The following is a 20,718-nucleotide window of genomic DNA, read 5'->3' on the forward strand; positions in this document are numbered from 1 at the left end:
CTCCTCCACACTCCCGTCCCCCAAAATCAAATCCATTAATTTCTAGCTTTTCAAATGAGAGGTTCACGTGTTTCTTGCATCCTTGGAAAGGGAAAAAATAACTAAGTGTTGAAATATAAGTACCGGAAGTAATATGGCACGTAAAGTTCACTAGTCCGCCGCTATGTGTTAAGTTATACGTTCTACGATGGTCAAAAACTTGTCCGATAACTAAGTCCCATTGCGAGGTGTTCGTGACGTTGAGTTGATTTATCAATCCTAATGACATGTTAAGGGACTAATGACATGTCACTATAAGAGGTTTTCGGGATGTCGGGTGCAATTTTTAAGCCAAGTTAGATGTCAATAGGCAAATGGGTCTGCGTACGCAGCACGTCCGCGGCCAAGTGGCATCTGCAAATGCCTACACAGAATGGGCGGACTGCAAAATACGTCGTTGGAATGCACTCACGGTTGAACGACGTCGGGCATGGCATGTCATCACCGCCCTTGGACACCACACATGGTCGGACGACGTCATGCCTGGCATGCCATCACCGCCCTTGGACAGCACACACGGTCAGAAAACATCGGGCGTGGCATGACATCACCGCCCTTGGACAGCACACATAGTAGAACGACGTCGGGTGTGGAATGACATCACCGCCCTTGGACTGCATGCACGGTCGGACGACGTCGGGCGTGGCATGACATTACCGCCCTTGGACAACACACATGGTCGGACGACGTCGACTGTGGCATGACATCACCGTTCTTGAACTGCACGCATGGTAAAATGACGTCGGGCGTGGCATGTTATCACCCCCCTTGGACATCACACACCTTCGGCAACGTCGGGTGTGGCATGACATCATCTCCGTAAGACAACACACACAGTCGGCAACGTCGGGCGGGCATGACATCACTGCCCTTGGTCGGACGACATCGGGTGAGGAATGACATCACCGCCCTTGGGCAGCACACACGGTCGGACTACGATGGGCATGGTATGACATCATCGCCTTTGGACAGCACACACAGTCGGACGACGTCAGGCGTGGTATGACATCACCGCCCTAGGGAAGCACACACGGCCGGACTACGTCGGGCGTTGCATGAAATCACCGCCTTTGGACAGCACACACGGTCGAACGACGTCGGGTGTGGCATGTCATCATTGCCTTTTGGCAGCACACATGGTGGAACGACGTTGGGCGTGGCTTGCCATCATAGCCCTTGGACGGCAAACACGGTCGTACGACGTCAGGCGTGGCATGCCATCACCCTCTTTGGACAGTACACACGGTCGAACGACGTCGGGTGTGGCATGCCATCATCGCCTTTTGGCAGCACACGCGGTCGAACGACGTCAGGCGTGGCATGACATCACCGCTTTTGGACAGCACACACGGTCGAATGACATCGGACGTGACATGCCATCACCACATATGGACAGCACACATGGTTGAACGACGTCGGGCATGGAATGACATCATTGCCTTTGGGCAGCACACAAGGTCGAACGACGTCGGGCGTGGCATGACATCATCGCCTTTGGGCAGCACAACCGGTCGAACGACGTGAGGCGTGGCAAGCTATCATCGCCTTTGGACTAGCTCACACAGTCGAACGACGTCAGGCGTGGCAAGCCATCATCGCCCTTGGACGGCAAACACTGTCGAACGAAATCGGGTGCGGCATGCCATCATCGCCTTTGGGCAACACACACGTTTGAATGACGTCGGGTGTGGCATGACATCACCGCCTTTGGACAACACACACAGTCGAACGACGCCGGTCGTGGCATGCCATCATCGCCTTTGGGCAACACACACAGTCGAACGACGTCGGGCATGGCATGACATCACCACCTTTGGACAACACACACAGTCGAACGACGTCGGGTGTGACATGCCATCATCACCTTCGGACTAGCTGACACAGTCAGAAGGCGTCGGGCATGGCATGTCATCATCGCCCTTGGAAGGGAAACACGGTTGAACGACATCGGGCGTGGCATGCCATCACCGCCTTAGGACAGCACAGACGGTCAAATGATGTCGGGCGTGTCATTCCATCATTGCCTCTGGGCAGCACAGACGGTCGAACGACGTCGGGCGTGGCAAGTCATCACCGCTCTTGGACAGCACACACGGTCAGACGACATCGGGCGTGGCATGCCATCACCGCCCTTGGACAGCACAAACGGTTGAACGACCTCTGTGGAATGACATCACTGCCCTTTGACTGCACGCATGGTCGTATGACGTCAGGCCTGGTATGACATCACCACCCTTGGACAGCACACATGGTCAAACGACGTCAGGCGTGGCATGACATCACCGCCCTTGGATGGCACACACAGTCGAACGACGTCGGGCGTGGCATGACATCACCGCCATTGGACAACACCCAAGGTCGAACAACGTCTGGTGTGGCATGACATTACTGCCCTTGGGCAGCACACACGGTCAGACTACGTCGGGCGTGGCATAACATCACCGCTTTTGGATAGCACACACGGTCGAGCGACATCGGGCGTGGCATGACATCATTGCCTTTGGGCAGCACACACGTTCGAACGACGTCGAGCGTGGCATTCCATCATAGCCCTTGTATGGCAAACACAGTCGAACGAGGTCAGGCGTGACATGCCATCACCGCCTTTGGACAGCAAACGCGCTCGAACGACGTTAGGCATGGCATGCCATCATCGCCTTTGGGCAGCACACACGCTCGAACGACATCGGGCGTGGCATGACATCACCGCCTTTGGACAGCACACACGGTCAAACGACGTCGGGCGTGACATGCCATCATCGCCTTTGGACAGCACACACGGTCGAATGACGTCGGGAGTGGCATGCCATCATCGCCTTTGGGCAGCACATACGGTCGAACAACGTTGGGCGTGGCATGCCATCATCGCCTAAAATAGCACAAACGGTCGAACGGCGTTGAGCGTGGATAGACATCACCGTCCTTGGACTGCACGCTCAGTCGGACGACATCTGGCGTGGCATGACATCACCACCCTTGGACTGCAGTAACGGTCAAACGACGTTGGGCGTGGCATGACATCGACGCCCTTAGGGAGCACACACAGTCGGATAATGTCGGGCGTGGCATGTCATTAATGCCCTTGGATGGCAAACACCGTTGGACGACGTCGAGCATGGCATGACATAATCGCCCTTGGACTGCACGCACGGTCAGACGACATCAGGCGTGGCATGACATCACCGCCCTTGTACTGCAAGCGCGGTCGGACGACCTCGGGCGTGGCATGACATTACCGCTCTTGGACAGCACACACAGTCGACAACGTCGGGCATGGCATGACATCTCCGCCCTTGGACAGAACACACGGTCGGACGACGTCGGGCGTGGCATGACATCACTGCCCTTGGAAGCACACATGGTCGGATTATGTCGGGCGTGGCATGACATCACCGCCTTTGGACAACACACACGGTCGGACGACGTCGGGCGTGGCATGCCATCATCGCCTTTGGGCAGCACACACGGTAGAACGACATCGGGCGTGGCATGCCATCATATCCCTTCGATGGAAAGTACGGTCATACAATGTCATGTGTGTCATGCCATCACCACATTTGGACAACAGACAAGGTCGAACGACATCGGGCGTGGCATGCCATCATCGCCTTTGGGCAGCACACATGGTCAAATGACATCAGGCGTGGCATGACATCACCTCCTTTGGACAGCACACACGGTCGAACGATGTCGGGCGTGACATGCCATCACCGCCTTTGGACAATACACAATGTCGAATGAAGTCGGGCATGGCATGCATGCAATCATCGCCTTTGGGCAGCACATATGGTCGAACGACATCGGGCATGGCATGCCATCATCACATTTGGGCAGCACACACGGTCGAACGACATCAGGCGTGGCATGACATCACCGTCTTTGGACAGCACACGCGGTCGAACGACGTCCGGCATGGAATGCCATCATCGCCTTTGGGCAGCACACACGGTCGAACGACTTCGGGATTTGCATGCCATCATAGACATTGGATGGAAAACACGGTCGAACAACATCTGGCGTGGCATGCTATCACCGCTTTTAGACAGCACATACGGTCGAACGACATCATGGGCGGTTCCCTTGACTGAACCTTGGTCTTCCTCCAACAATCTTTGTAGTGATTAAATTCTCAACTCCCTTGGGCAGGCGTGCAACGGCGGGTGTCCATTGGCCTTGCAAAGAAGGCATCGGCATTGTTACACGACATCTCATGTCGAGCGTCAAGTTGGATGTCGAGCGTACATTGACGGAGCTATTCATGTACAACACATGAGTGGTATTGGGCATGTGTGGTTAGGTTGGATCCCTATTTCGAGCAGCGACATCCTAACTCGCATGCCAATTAGGTGGCAAAAGAAGCGCAAAATAGGCTGGTTGGACGTTGGAATCCTGTGTTGCATACATCATTCCTAGGCATTGTTCACGTGCAAACGGTCGCCTTTCGCCCCTCGCATCCCATGTTCGGGGTGAACCCAAAAGACGCTTTTGCGTACCATGCCTTCCCTCGCTTAGTGGTGGGATGGCGTGGTCCGTGAGCGGCACCTCAAATTCTCGGATACGGTAGACGCAGTGGACATGGGGCCTTCACCGGCTTCTATCTACCCAAAATGAATGCTCCTTGCAAATGACAGTCGCGCTCCCCTTGGACCCGACCGAGACCGAAAGGGCGCGCCGGGCTCATGCGACGTACGACACCGTTGAAGAATGCTACATGGTTGATCCTGCCAGTAGTCATATGCTTGTCTCAAAGATTAAGCCATGCATGTGTAAGTATGAACAAATTATGACAGTGAAACTCCGAATGGCTCATTAAATCAGTTATAGTTTGTTTGATGGTATCTACTACTCGGATAACCATACTAATTCTATAGCTAATACGTGCACCAAACCCCAACTTCTGGAAGAGATGCATTTATTGGATAAAAGTTCAACGCGGGCTATGCCCGTTGCTGCGATGATTCATTATAACTCGATGGATAGCACGGCCATCATGTCGGCTACGTATCATTCAAATTTCTGCCCTATGAACTTTTGATGGTAGGATAGTGGACTACCATGGTGGTGACGGGTGACGGAGAATTAGGGTTCGATTGTGGAGAGGGAGCCTGAGAAAAGGCTACCACATCCAACGAAGGCAGCATGTGCGCAAATTACCCAATCGTGACACGGGGAGGTAGTGACAATAAATAACAATACCGTGCTCAATGACTTTGGTTATTGGAATGAGTACAATCAAAATCCCTTAACGAGGATCCATTGGAGGGAAAGTCTGGTGCTAGAAGCCACTGTAATTCCAGCTCCAATACCGTATATTTAAGTTGTTGCAGTGAAAAAGCTCGTAGTTGGACTTTGGGATGGGCCAACCGGTCCACCCTAGGTGTGCACCGGTCGTCTCGTCCTTTCTATCGATGATACGCTCCTGGCCTTAATTGTCCAGATCGTGCCTCTGGCGCTGTTACTTTGAAGAACTAGAGTGCTCAAAGCAAGCCTACTGTGACGTCCTACCACATTTCCAGCCAATTTTGCAGCATCCGGATTCGGCAGGCGACCCTAGAGCCTTGGAGAGGCTGGTAGAAGACTCTAGAGCATTCTAGATTGATGGGGCAGACTGTGAGGCAAAATAGAGAATTCTAGAAGCCTTTTTGGAAGAGCTAGAGACATGTTCTAGGAATGTAGAACATGTACTAAAGTGCATGTACTTAGGGACTTGTAAATAAGCATTTATTTATTCTAAGGAATTAGAGTAGTATAAATAGGTGAATTATTTCATTTGTAAGGCATCCAATAATCAAACAATCAATACAAGTCCTCTCTTCCAAAATCTGTCTTTGTCTTTCTTCTTAATTCTCTTAGCATTCCGAGATTAAAGGCTTACTTGAGTTTGCAAGATCTTGAAAGAATCGTGAGTAAATTGTCAAGTGGCGCACGGAGTCTTAGTGAATACTCTAAGTTCGTGGCACTACGCTCTGTATATATTAGCATGGGATAACATTATAGGATTTTTGTCCTATTACATTGGCCTTCGAAATTGGAGTACTGATTAACAGGTTCACCGCCCTTGGACTGCACACACGGTAGGATGACGTCGGGCGTGACATGACATCACCGCCCTTGGACAGAACACACGGTCGAACGACATCGGGCGTTGCATGACATCACCTCCCTTGGACTGCACGCAAGGTCGGACGACGTCGGGCGTGGCATGACATCACTGTCCTTGGACAACACCCACGGTCGGCGACGTCAGGCGTGGCATGACATCACCGCCCTTGGACAGCACACACGGTCGGCAACGTCGGGCGTGGCATGACATCACCGCGCTTTGACAGCACACACGGTAGGCAACGTCAGGCATGGCATGACATCACCGCACTTGGACAGCACACACGGTCGAAAGACATCAGGCATGGCATCACATCACCGATCTTGGGCAACACACAGGGTCGAACGAGGTCGGTTGTGGCATGCCATCATAGCCCTTGTACAGTAAACACAGTCGAACGACGTCACGCGTGACATGCCATCACCGTTTTTGGCAGCACACGCGCTCGAACAACGTCGGGTGTGGCATGCCATCATCTCCTTTGGGCAGCACACACAGTCGACCGACGTCGGGCGTGTCATAACATCACCACCTTTGGACTGCACACACGGTTGAACGACGTCGGGAGTAACATGCCATCACCGCCTTTGGGCAGCACACACAGTCGAACGACGTCAGGTGTGGCATGCCATCATAGCCCTTGTACAGCAAAAACGATCGAACAACGTCAGGCGTGACATGCCATCACCGCCTTTGGTAGCACATGCGCTCGAACGACGTCGGTCTTGGCATGCCATCATCGTCTTTGGGCAGCACACACGATCGAACTACGTCAGGCGTGGCATAACATCAATACCTTTAGACAGCACACACGGTCGAACGACATCAGGCAAGAAATGCCATCATCGCATTTAGGCAGCACACACGGTCGAACAACGTTGGGCGTGGTATGCCATCATCGCCTTTGGGCAGCACTACAGTCGAATGACATCAAGCGTGGCATGAAATTACCGCCCTTGGATTGTACGCACAGTCAGACAAAGTCGGGCGTGGCATGACATCAATGCCCTTGGACTGCACTGACGGTCGAACGACGTCGGGTGTGGCATGACATCACCGCCCTTGGAGAGCACACACGGTCGGATGACGTCGGGCGTGGCATTCCATCACTTCCCTTGGACAGCACACACGGTTGGATGACGTCGGGCTTGGCATGACATCACCGCACTTGGACTACACGCACGGTCGGACGACGTTGGGCGTGGAATGACATCACCACCCTTGGACTACACGCACGGTCAGACGACGTCGGGCATGGCATAACAGCACCGCCTTGGACTGCACGCACGGTCTAACGTCATCGGGCGTGACATTACATCACCGCCATTTGACAACACACACGGTCGGCAACGTCCGGCGTGGCATGACATCACTGCCCTTGGACAACACATATGGTCGGCAACGTCTGGCGCGGCATGACATCACCGCCCTTGGACAGCACACACGGTCGGACAACATCAAGCATGACATGACATCACCGCCTTGGGCAGCACACGGTCGAACTACGTCGGGCGTGGCATGACATCACCACCTTTGGACAGCACACATGGTCAAACGACGTCGGGCGTGGCATGCCATCATCGCCTTTGGGCAGCACACACGGTAGAACGATGCCGCGCGTGGCATGCCATCATATCCCTTGGATGGAAAACACGGTTGTATGACGTCAAGCGTGACATGCCATCACCGCCTTCGGACAGCACACAGGATCAAACAACGTCGAGCATGGCATGCCTTTATCACCTTTGGGCAGCACACAAGGTCGAACAATGTCAGGCGTGGCATTACATTACCGCCTTTGGACAGCAAACACAGTCGAACAATGTCAGGCGTGGCATTACATCACCGCCTTTGGACAGCAAACACGGTCAAACGACATCGGGCGTGACATGTTATCACCGCCTTTGGACAGAACATATGATCGAATGACGTCGGGCATGGCATGACATCATCGCCTTTAGGCAGCACACAGGGTAAAACGACGTCGGGCGTGGCATGCCATCATCACCTTTGGACTAGCTCACACAATCGAACGGCGTCGGGCGTGGCATGCTATCATCGCCCTTGGACGGCAAACACGGTGGAACGACATTGGGTGTGGCATACCATCATCGCCTTTGGGCAGCACACACGATCGAATGACATCAGGCGTGGCATGACACCACCTCCTTTGGATAGCACACACGGTCGAATAACATCGAGAGTGGCATGCCATCATCGCCTTTGGGTAGCACACACGGTCGAACGACGTCGGTCGTGGCATGCTATCATGGTCCTTGGACGGCAAACACGGTCGAACGACGTCGGGCGTGGCATGCCATCATTGCCTTTGGACAGAACACACAGTCTAACGACGTCATGGGCGGTTCTCCTGTGTGAACCTTGGTCTCCCTCCAACAATCTTTGCAGTGATTAAATTCTCAACTCCCTTGGGCAGGTGCACAACGGCGGTTGTCGCATTGGCCTTGCAATGAAGGCATCGGCATCGGCGCACGACATCTCATGTCGGGCGACGGGGTGGAGGTCGGGCGTGCATTGACGGAGTTATTTACGTATAACGCATGAGTGGTACTGGGCATGTCTGGTTAGGTTGGATTCAAACTTGGAGCTGCGATGTCCTAACTCGCATGCCAATTCAGTGGCGGATGAAGGGAAATCTAGGTAAGACGTCAGAATGTTGTGCTGCATACCTAATGCCTAGGCGTTGTGAACGTGCAAACGGTCGCCTTTTACTCCTCGCATACCATGCGCTGGGTGAACCCAAAAGACATTTTTGCGTCCCACGGCTTCCCTCGATTCCTCGTGCGATGGTGTGTTCCGTGAGTGGCGCCTCCAACTCTCAGATACGATAAGACGCAGTGGGCATGGGGCCTTCACCGGCTTCTAACTACTCAAAATGAATGCTCCTTGCGAATGACTCTCGCGCTCCCCTTGGACCCGACTGTGATAGAAAGGGCGCGCAGGGCTCATGTGACGCACGTCGTCGTTTAGGAATGCTATCTGGTTGATCCTTCCAGTAGTCATATGCTTGTCTCAAAGATTAAGCCATGCATGTGTAAGTATGAACAAATTAAGACTGTGAAACTACGAATGGCTCATTAAATCAATTATAGTTAGTTTGATTGTATCTACTACTCGGATAACTACAGTAATTCTAGAGCTAATACGTGCAACAAACCCCGACTTCTGAAGGGATGCATTTATTAGATAAAAGTTCAACGCGGGCTCTGCCCGTTGCTACGATGATTCATGATAACTCGATGGATAGCAAGGCCATCGTGCCGGTGCCGCATCATTCAAATTTCTGCCCTATCAACTTTCGATGTTAGGATAGTGGCCTACAATGGTGGTGATGGGTGACGTAGAATTAGGGTTCGATTTTGAAGAGGGATCCTGAGAAACGGCTACAACATCCAAGGAAGGCAGCATGCGTGCAAATTACCCAATCGTGACACGGGGAGGTAGTGACAATAAATAACAATACCGGGCTCTATGAGTCTTGTAATTGGAACGAGCACAATCTAAATCCCTTAACGAGGATCCGTTGAAGGGCAAGTCCGCTGCTAGTAGACGCAGTAATTCCAACTTAAATAGCGTATATTTAAGTTGTTACAGTTAAAAAGCTCGTAGTAGGACTTTGGGATGGACCGACCGGTCCTCCCTAGGTGTGCACCGGCCGTTTCGTCCCTTCTATCGGTGATGCGCTCGTGGCCTTAATTGTCCAGGTCGTGCCTCCGGCGTAGTTACTTTGAAGAATTAGGGAGCTCAAAGCAAGCCTACTGTCACGGACTTTTCGAATCGGACAATGCTCCGTGTGGCACCTGACGGTCTACTCATGATTCTTGCACGATCTTGTAGACTCAAGTAAGCCTTCCTCTACTTGGATCGCTAAGAGAACTTAGAAAGAGAAAACAAAGACAGAATTGGGAAGATTAGACTAGTATCTTATTAGTCAAAGAATTGTTGGATGCTTGACAAAATACAATGACCCTACTATTTGTACTACTCTAACCCCTAAGAGTAAATAAATACAACTATACAAGCCCCTATGTTCATGCACTCAAGGCATGACTCCTAAGTCTTCCCAAAAGGACTCCTACCCTTGACTAGTCTGCCCCCACGTCCTAGAAGCCTTGAGCAAGCCTAATCAAGGCTTGAAACTGCTGCCCCTTCACCTTCAGTAACAGCTCTAACGACTGTAACTGCTGTAATAGCTGAAACGGCTGAAACTGCCGAAACTGTTGTAACGGCTGCCCCTCCAACTGCTGCCTGCTTGGGCGCCAGCACCTTGGTCTACTGACCGGTGTGGGCTGCCTGCCCCCTTGCGCCTGCTGCTGGCTGCCTAGGCAGGTCGTAAACAGCCTGGGTATCTAGCGGGTCGTGACAAACTCCCCCACCTGATGATGCGACGTCCGCATCGCATTGCGTCCGTATCGGCGTTGAGTTCTGCCGGGCGACCATCAACTCGCGTACTCGATCAATCCCTTCGAACAGCCTCTTCATCGATGTCCCGTCCTTTCTCGACCCGATCTTCCAAACTTCCTCCTTCAACGCGGGCAAGTGCTCCGGCGGCTTCTTCATCATGTCAGCGTTCCTACTCGGAACCCTCTTACTGCGCGATGGCAAAGTCTTTCCAGCACCATTGTCTTCTCTAGAACTTACAATGGTCGCTGCTGGTGTTAACCTTCTTCCCACGTCGACCCTCTCGAGCTTCATGGCTGTAAATCTAGCCTATCTCTCCGCCGCATGTGCCTTCACCATGGGAACTGTATATTCCCTTCCTTTATCCATTATTGTCAATTTTTGGAGATGAGGATCGATTACTGCATGGCACTATTGGAAGAACTTCTGCCCAAGAATAACATCAAACATGTTGATGGGGGCGATGATGAATTTGGTTTTCCCTTGCCAATCGCCTACAATGATGTTCACGCCGTGTGCTACTCCAACTATGGGAGTCGGTGATGCGTTGACAGACTTTATTTGGGCGTTGGTTGAAGTATATCGCAACCCCAACCTCTTTGCTGCCGTCTTGGTCATAATATTGACCTCAGGACCGGTGTCAACCAACGCACGAGCAGGTTTCCCATTGACCATGATGTCGACTGTTTGAGCCCACGCCATAGACTTTGGAAGTCCCTTGTCAGCATGCTTCGGCTCCGCTTGCCTTGGCTCATCTTGCCTTGGCCTCGTCGATGGTTGTTCAATCACAGCTTCGCATAGGCTTACCACGCCCAACTGCTTAGTCTTCCCGACTTCCTCTTGGGCTTTCTTTTCCTTCCGCTCACGGAGTATAGCACCAAGACTTTTCAGTTCAGGGCATCTCTTGTAACCATGCGGCCCTTTGCATATGAAGCAACCGTCCTTGGAATCCTGTACCGTGTTGCCACGATCTCTAGGCTTCTTGCCGTTGGACTCATAGGTGTCACGCCTTTTGGGTTGTGGCGTTTGCTCCTCGCCTTCGCCACTGTCATCCCCACTATCATCATGACTACCTACCTCGTCGTCCTCATCGGCACTGAAAGACTTCTCCTGCCTGAAGTCTGTCAAGGCTTCAGCCTGCGTAATGGCGTCCTCGATATTCCTGACCTGCTGCCGTTCCAACTCCGTTCTGGCCCAATTTTGCAGCCCATCCATGAAGTAGAACAATGTGTCGTCGTCCATGAGGTTGGGAATTTGATATGTAAGGGTGGTAAACTCCCGCACATACGCGCGTATGCTGCCCTTTTGTCTCAACTCCCGCATCTTGCGCTTTGCCTCATAGACAACGTTGCTATGGAGGAACTCCTTCTTGAACACCACACGGAACTGCTCCCATGTGTTCAACGCGCACGTCCCCTTTGCGATGTCAGACTCTTTACACTTCCACCATAGCATGGCCAACTCTTAAAGATACAACACAACCGTGTTGATCTTATTCACATCACTACGGACCCGCATACACTTGAAATAATTCTCCAAGTGCCAAAGGAAATTATCCACCGCTTGCGCGTCACAGACGCCTATGAAGATTGGTGGCTTGGGCGCCTCAACTCTGGCTTCCCTTTCTCGGTTATGTGATGAGGATCCACCAACCTCTCTATCCTCCTCGAGTGCTGCCACCTTGGCCTTAAGCAACTTGATTGTGCCAAGTGCTTCCCTAAATCTGATCTCTAAGGAAGAAATGACCTCCTTTGTCTCATACTCGGCTCGCTGGCGTGCCTCCAACTCCTTCCGGACGTTCTCAACTTCCTCAAGGGAGTACTATTCAAGAGCTTTGATATCCCTGTTCGTTCTATTCAAGCGCTGACCTATGATCTCAACGGCTTGCCTCGCCATTTCGACCCTTGCAATCCACTCCGGTTCGACAGTAACGTCCACGGACTCCTCGCCGGTATCTACGTCACTTCCATCAACAATCTGGGGAGGGAGAGATGTTTGCCCTTCGCTTGGTGTAGGAACACTAGGTGGAGGAACATTTTGTGGAAGACCAGGCAGATTGGGTTCATTACCCGTCTGCTGCTTCTTCCCCTTATTGTTCTTCTTGCCACCATCAGTGCGGACGTTGGGGGTGCTGCTAGTGCCGTCTCCACCGTTCGTCATTCTCTAGATGAACCTGCTCTGATACCAATTTTCACGGACTTTTCAAATCAGACAATGCTCCGTGCGGCACCTGACGGTCTACTCACGATTCTTGCACGATCTTGTAGACTCAAGTAAGCCTTCCTCTACTTGGATCGCTAAGAGAACTTAGAAAGAGAAAACAAAGACAGAATTTGGAAGATTGGACTAGTATATTATTAGTCAATGAATTGTTGGATGCTTTACAAAATACAATGACCCTACTATTATACTACTCTAACCCCTAAGAGTAAATAAATACAACTATACAAGCCCCTATGTTCATGCACTCAAGGCATGACTCCTAAGTCTTCCAAAAAGGACTCCTAGCCTTGACTAGTCTGCCCCCCACATCCTAGAGGCCTTGAGCAAGCCTCATCAAGGCCTGAAACTACTGCCCCTTGACGTTCAGTAACAGGTGTAATGGCTGTAACTGCTGAAACGGCTGAAACTGCCGAAACGGTTGTAACGGCTGCCCCTACAATTGCTGCCTGCTTGGGCGCCAGCACCTTGGTCTGCTGACCAGTGTGGGCTGCCTGCCCCCTTGCGCCTGCCGCTGGCTGCCTAGGAAGGTCGCGAACTGCCTGGGTATCTGGCGGGTCGTGACACTACGCTCTATGTACATTAACATGGGATAATATTATAGTTTTTTGGTCCTATTATGTTAGCCTTCAGTATCGGAGTAATGATTAACAGGGACAGTCGGGGGCATTCGTATTTCATAGTCAGAGGTGAAATTCTTGGATTTATGAAAGACGAACAAATGCGAAAGCATTTTCCAAGGATGTTTTCATTAATTAAGAACGAATGTGAGGTCTCTAAGATGATCAAATACCCTCCTAGTCTCACTCATAAACGATACTAACCAGGGATCGACGGATGTTGCTTTTAGGACTCCACCGGCACCTTATGAGAAATTAAAGTTTTTTTGGTTCCGGGGGGAGTATGGTCGAAAGGCTGAAACTTAAAGGAATTGGCAGAAGGGCACCACCAGGAGTGGAGCCTGCGGCTTAATTTGACTCAACACGGGGAAACTTACCAGGTCCAGACATAGTAAGGATTGACAGACTGAGAGCTCTTTCTTGATTCTACGGGTGATGGTGCATGGCCGTTCTTAGTTGGTGGAGCCATTTATCTAGTTAATTTCGTTAATGAACGAGACCTCAGCCTGCTAACTAGCTATGCGAAGGTATCCCTTCGCGGCCAGCTTCTTAGAGGGACTACAGCCTTTTAGGTCACGGAAGTTTTAGGCAATAACAGGTCTGTGATTCCCTTAGATGTTCTGGGACGCACGCGCGCTACACTGAGGAATTCAACGAGATTATATCCATGTCCGACAGGCCCGGGTAATCTTTGAAATTCCATCGTGATGGGGATAGATCATTGCATTTGTTTGTCTTCAATGAGGAATTCCTAGTAAGCGCGAGTCATCAGCTCGCGTTGACTATGTCCCTACCCTTTTTACACAACACCCATTGCTCTAACCAATTGAATGATCCAGTGAAATATTCGGATCACGGCGACATGGGCGGTTCGCTGCTCGCAACGTCGTGAGAAATCCATTGAACCTTATCATTTAGAGGAACGATAAGTCGTAACAAGGTTTCCATAGGTGAACTTGCGGAAGGATCATTGTCAAAACCTGCACAGCAGAACGACCCGCGAACTTATTTTAAACATCAGGAGGAGGCGCTTGCTCGTCGTGCGCCTCCCTCCTGTCGCCCGACGCGCGCAAGCTTTTCGGGCGACCAACGAACCTTGGCGCGGAAAGCGCCAATGATTACTACAATCAACATCCATCCCCTCGCACCTGGTTCGCAGATCGTGAGGGGGATGCACACTGCTCTATAAACACAAATGACTATTGGCAACGGATATCTCGGCTCTCACATCAATGAACAATGTAGCGAAATGTGATACTTGTGTAAATTGCAGAATCCCGTGAACCATCGAGTCTTTGAACGCAAGTTTCTCCCGAAGCCGTTTGGCCGAGGGCACGTCTTCCTGGACGTCACGCATCACGTTGCACCTCCCCCCCCTCCCGCACGTCGCAAAACTGAGCGCGAGGGCGGAAGCTGGACACCCGTGCACCCCGAGCGCGCGGCCGGCCTAAATGCGAGTCCACGTCGATAGACGTCGCAGCAAGTGCTGGTTGAAACTCAACTCTCTCTTGTTGTCAAGGCTACAGTCTGTCGCGCGTCCGGACTCCCCGACCTTTACTGCGTCTCACCAGGCGCTCTGACTGTGACCCAAGGTCAGGCGGGATTACACGCTAAGTTTAAGCATAACAATAAGCGGAGAAAAAGAAACTTACAAGGATTACCCTAGTAACAGCGAGCGAACAAGGAATAGCCCAGCCTTAGAATCGGGCGGATCCGTCTTTCGAATTGTAGTCTAGAGAAGCGTCCTTAGCGGAAGACCGGGCCTAAGTCCCTTGGAAGGGGGTGCCGGAGATGGTGAGATCCCTGTCGTGCCCGGACCTTGTCTCACCACGAGGTGCTATCTACGAGTCGGGTTACGAATGCAGCTTAAATCGAGCAGTGAATTTCGTCCAAGGCTGAATGCTGGTGAGAGACCGATAGCGAACAATTACCGCGAGGGAAAAATGAAAAAGACTTTGAAAATAGAGTCAAAGAGTTCTTGAAATTGTCGGGATTGAAGCGGATGGGGGCCGGCGATGTGCCCCGGTCAGATGTGGAATGGTGATGAGCTGGTCCGCCGATTGACTCATGGCGTGGACAAGTGTGTATTGGGGGAGCGGCCAAAGCCCAAGCTCTCGATACCCCCGTGGAACGCTGTCTCCCTGATTGTGGAAGGTAGCGCGCTCCTCCGGCATGCTCTTGTATCTGCATGCTCCGGATGCTGGCCTGTGGGCTCCCCATTCAACCCGTCTTGAAACACGGACCAAGGAGTCTGACATGTGTGCCAGTCAACAGGCGAGTAAACCCGTAAGGCATAAGGAAGCTTATTGGTGGGATCCCACTGAGGGGTGCACAACCAACCGACCTTAATCTTCTAGGAAGGGTTTGAGTGTGAGCATACCTGTCGGGACCTAGAAGATGGTGAACTTTGCCAGAGTGGGGCAGAGCCAGAGGAAACTCTGGTGGAGGACCGCCGCGATACTGACGTGCAAATCGTTCGTCTTACTTGGGTATAGGGGCGAAAGACTAATCGAACTGTCTAGTAGGTGGTTCCCTCCGAAGTTTCCCTCAGGATTGCTGGAGCTTGCGTGCGAGTTCTATCGGGTAAAGCCAATGATTAGAGGCCTCGGGGGCGCAACGCCCTCGGCCTATTCTAAAACTTTAAAGAAGTAGGACAGTGCGGCTGCTTTGTTGAGCCGCGCCACAGAATGAAGAGCTCCAAGTGGGCCATTTTTGGTAAGCAGAACTGGTGATGCGGGATTAACCGGAAGCTAGGTTATGGTGTCAAAATGTGCGCTAACCTAGATCCCACAAAGAGTATTGGTCGATTAAGACGGCAGGACGGTGGTCGTGGAAGTCAAAATCCGCTAAGGAGTGTGTAACAACTCACCTGCTGAATCAACTAGCCCCAAAAATGGATGGCATTTAAAGGCGCGTCCTTCACCCAGCTGTCAGGGTAAGTGCAAGGCCCCAATGAGTAGGAGGGCGCGGCGGGTCGGCCGTCGTCGGGCGTGGAATGACATCATAGCCCTTGTACAACACACACGGTCGGACGACATCGGGAGTGGCATGCCATCATCGCCTTTGGACTAGCAGACACGGTCAGACGACATGGGGAGTCGCATGCTATCATCTCCTTTTGACTAGTTGACACGGACGGACGACGTCGGGCGTGGCATGCCATCATTGCCCTTGGATAGCACAGACGGTCGGCCTTTGTCGGGCGTGCCATGCCATCATAGCCCTTGGACAGCACAAACGTTCGGCCGTCATCGGACGTGCCTGCACAAAACGGTCGGACGTGGCATGCCCGCATCGGTCGTGGCTTGTGCGACATTGTTCGAGTTCTAGACAAAGCATGTGGATATTCATGCCATACATAAATCAAAGGATTTTGAAACAACCTCCATGCATAACGAACATATTCATCGACTTTCCATTATCTATTTTTTAACGTTTCCGCCTTACGTGGCTCTTTCGCATCATTTTCATTACTTTTACGATTCCTACGATATTGAAACATCTTTTATTTGTGAAAATATATATCTTATCATTAATTTGACATGTTTAAAACTGTTTTCGAGCATTTCCGTATTTTTCTAACTTCTAATCATCATTTTATAATTTATATTTATGCTTTTTAATATTTTACATCTCCTTTTAAAAATTAAAATATAATAAATTTTTTATTTTAAGGTTCCTATATTTATTTGTGAATTTTTGGAGTTATTTCATATTTTTTTCGATATTTGCCCTATTTTCTATTAATTTATTACTAATTTTTTGGAATTTTCGAAAAAAAATTTAAAAAAATGTTGAAAAATATTTTTTATATATATTAAAGTCATTTGTGAAAGCTGATGTGTGTTTGTACCTTACAACGTGCATTTTTGGGTTGTACATTTCCATTATGATTCTATGGAAAATCCATGTCTACTCCTGTCACATGGGTAAAACTTTTTTAAGCATATAGAAGGGGGGTAGAGGTGTTGGAGGCAGACTAAGGCGCAGGAATGCAGATCACATAGGCGTCCCGGGGGCTTAGTAGGTGTGCTGCGTGGGTGCTTGATGGCATGCATATCTTGTCCATGCTACGCCGTTGGGCGTTTACAAAAACACGTCGGCGATGTCGACGGGTCGAGTGAGGCAAAGGCAGGCGGACATCAAGGGCATCCTGTGGGCTTAGTAGGCGTGCTGTGTGGGCGCTTTATGGAATGCATGGCTCGTCCGTGCTACACCGTTGGGCGCTTGCAAAATCATGCCGACGACGTATGCGGGGCGACTGAGGCTTTACAAGGAGGACGCCACTGGCGTCCTTTGGGCTTAGTAGGCGTGCTGCGTGGGTGCTTGACGACATGCATGGATCGTCCGTGCTACGCCGTTGGGCGCTTACAAAAACATGCCAGCAACGTCTGCGGGGCGACCGTGCGCCGCCAAGGGAACTTCTCAAGATTGGTTTATAATAGCATTTGGTGTGGAAATGGCAGAACTTTTGGGCGAGTGGCGAGTTCTAGAGCTCCTCTTACAGCTAAATCTAGGCGTCGCACACACGGAGCACGTAAGGCCATGTACGGCCACGAGCCTGTCCGAAGACGAAGAGTTATCTTTTCAGTTTAACAGCCTACCCACCCTTGAATCCGCTCAGCCGGAGGTAGGGTCCAGCGCCTGGGAGAGCACCGCACGTTGCGTGGTTTCTGGTGCGCTTTCGGCGGCCCTTGAAAATCCGGAGGACCGAATGTCTTCCACGTCTGGTCGTACTCATAACCGCATCAGGTCTCCAAGGTGAAAAACCTCTGTTCGATGGAACAATGTAGGCAAGGGAAGTTGGCAAAATGGATCCGTAACTTTGGGAAAAGGATTGGCTCTAAGGGCTGGGCACAAGTGTCCCAGTCCCGAACCCGTCGGATGTCGGTGGACTACTTGAGTTGCTCCTGTGGTGAGAGCGGGTCATCGCGTGCTAGACGGGGGATGGATTGGAAATGGTTCCTTCAGGGCCTTCCCCAGGCGTCGAACAACCAACTCAAAACTTGTACGGACAAGGCAAATCCGACTATTTAATTAAAACAAAGCATTGCGATGGTCCCAACAGATGTTTACGCAATGTGATTTTTTCCCAGTGCTGTGAATGTCAAAGTGAAGAAATTCAACCAAGTGCGGGTAAACGGTGGGAGAAACTATGACTCTCTTAAGGTAGCCAAATGCGTCGTCATCTAATTAGTGACACACATGAATGAATTAACAAGATTCCCACTGTCCCTGTCTACTATCCAGCGAAACCACCGCCAAGGGAACGGGCTTGCGAGAATTAGCGGGGAAAAGAGACTCTGTTGAACTTGACTCTAGTCCGACTTTGTCAAATGACTTGAGAGATATAGTATAAGTAGGTGCCGAAAGGCAAAAGTGAAATACCACTACTTTTAACGTTATGTTACATATTATGTTAATCAGAAGTGGGGCACTGCCCTCCTTTTTTGACCCAAGGCTCGATTCGGGGCCAATCCAGCGGAAGACATTGTAAGATGGAGAGTTTGGCTGGGGTGGGACATCTGTTAAAAGATAACGCAGGTGTCCTAAGATGAGCTCAACGAGAACAGAAATCTCGTGTGGAATAGAAGGATAAAATCTCGTTTGTTTCTGATTTCCAGTACAAATACGAATCGTGAGAGCGTGGCCTAACGATCCTTTAGGCCTTCAGAATTTGAAGCTAGAGGTGTCAGAAAAGTTATCACAGGGATAATAGGCTTGTGGCAGCCAAGCGTTCATAGCGACATTACTTTTTTCACCTTCGATGTCGGCTCTTCCTATCTTTGTGAAGCAGAATTCACCAAGTGTTTGATTGTTCACCCACCAATAGGTAACGTGAGCTGGGTATAGACCATCATGAGACATATTAGTTTTACCCTTCTGATGACAGTGTCGCAATAGTAATTCAACCTAGTACGAGAGGAACCCTTGATTCACACAATTGGCCATCGCACTTGGTTTAAACGCCAATGGCGCGAAGCTACCGTATGCTCCATTATGACTGAACGCCTCAAAGTCATAATCTGGGCTAGAAGTGACGCTTGCGCCAGCCGTCCGCTTGCCGGCCCGCAGTAGGGGCCTATGGCCCCCAAGGGAACGTGTCGTTGGCTAAGTCACCGCAATGGAGCGTCGCAGTGACCACCTTGAAGTACAATTTCCATTGAGTGGCGGGTAAAATCCTTTGTAGAGGACTTAAATATTCGACGGGGTATTGTAAGTGGCAGAGTGACCTTGCTACCACGATGCACTGAGATTCAGCCCTTTGTCGTTCCGATTCGTCTCCCCCACACTCCCCCTCCCCCAAAATCAACTCCAATCATTTCTAACATTTCAAATGATAGTCTCGCGTGCTGCTTGTATCCTTGGAAGGGGAAACATAACTAAGTGTTGAAATATAAGTACAGGAAATAACATGGCACGTGAATTTCACTAGTCTGCCACTAAGTGTTGAGCTATACGTTTTACGACGGTCAAACACTTGTCCGATAACTAAGCCCTGTTGCGAGGCTTTCGTGATGTTGAGTTCATTTATCATGACTAATGACATGTTAAGGGACTAATGACATGTAACTATAAGAGGTTTTTGGGATGTTGGGTGCGATTTTTAACGCCAACTTAGATGTCAAGGGGCAAATAGGTCTAGGTACGCAGCATGTCCGCGGCTAAGCGGCATCTACCAAGGCTTGCGCAGAACGGGTATGGACTGCAAAATACTCTCTTGGACTGCACAGACGGTAAAACGACGTCAGGCGTGGCATGCCATCACCGCCCTTGGACAGCACACACGGTGGGACGACGTCGGGCGTGGCATGCCATTACCGCCCTTAGACAGCACACACGGTCGGATGACGTTGGGCGTGGCATGACATCACCGCCCTTGGACATCACACTCGGTCAGACGACATCAGGCGTGGCAAGACATCACCGCCCTTGGGCAGCACACACGGTCAGACTACATCGGGCGGGGCCTGACATCACCACCATTGGACAGCACACACGTTCAAACGACGTTGGGCGTTGCATGCCATCATCGCCTTTGGGCAGCACACATGGTCGAATAACATCGGACGTGGCATGCCATCATAGCTCTTGGACGGCAAACACGGTCAAACGATGTCAGGCGTGACATGCCATCATCTATTTTGGACTAGCTGACACAGTCGGACTGCGTCGGGCGTGGAGTTCCATCATCGCCCTTGGACGGGAAATACGGTCGAACGACGTTAGGCGTGGAATGCCATCACCGCCTTAGGACAACACACACGGTCGGATGACGTCGGGCGTGTCATGCCATCATCCCCTTTGGGCAGT

The 20,718-nt window shown here is 51.1% G+C and overlaps 2 pseudogenes; both read left to right on the plus strand.

Annotated features, from left to right (window-relative positions):
- The first annotated feature begins 14,601 nt into the window (after positions 1-14,601).
- Positions 14,602-14,756, plus strand: LOC112941775 (5.8S ribosomal RNA; annotated as a pseudogene).
- Positions 14,757-14,987: 231 nt separating this feature from the next.
- On the plus strand, positions 14,988-19,686 carry LOC112941746 (28S ribosomal RNA; annotated as a pseudogene).
- The last annotated feature ends 1,032 nt before the right edge of the window (positions 19,687-20,718 follow it).

The sequence above is a fragment of the Solanum lycopersicum genome, chromosome 6 (genome assembly GCF_036512215.1).
Source record: "Solanum lycopersicum chromosome 6, SLM_r2.1".
Taxonomy (NCBI): Eukaryota; Viridiplantae; Streptophyta; class Magnoliopsida; order Solanales; family Solanaceae; genus Solanum; species Solanum lycopersicum.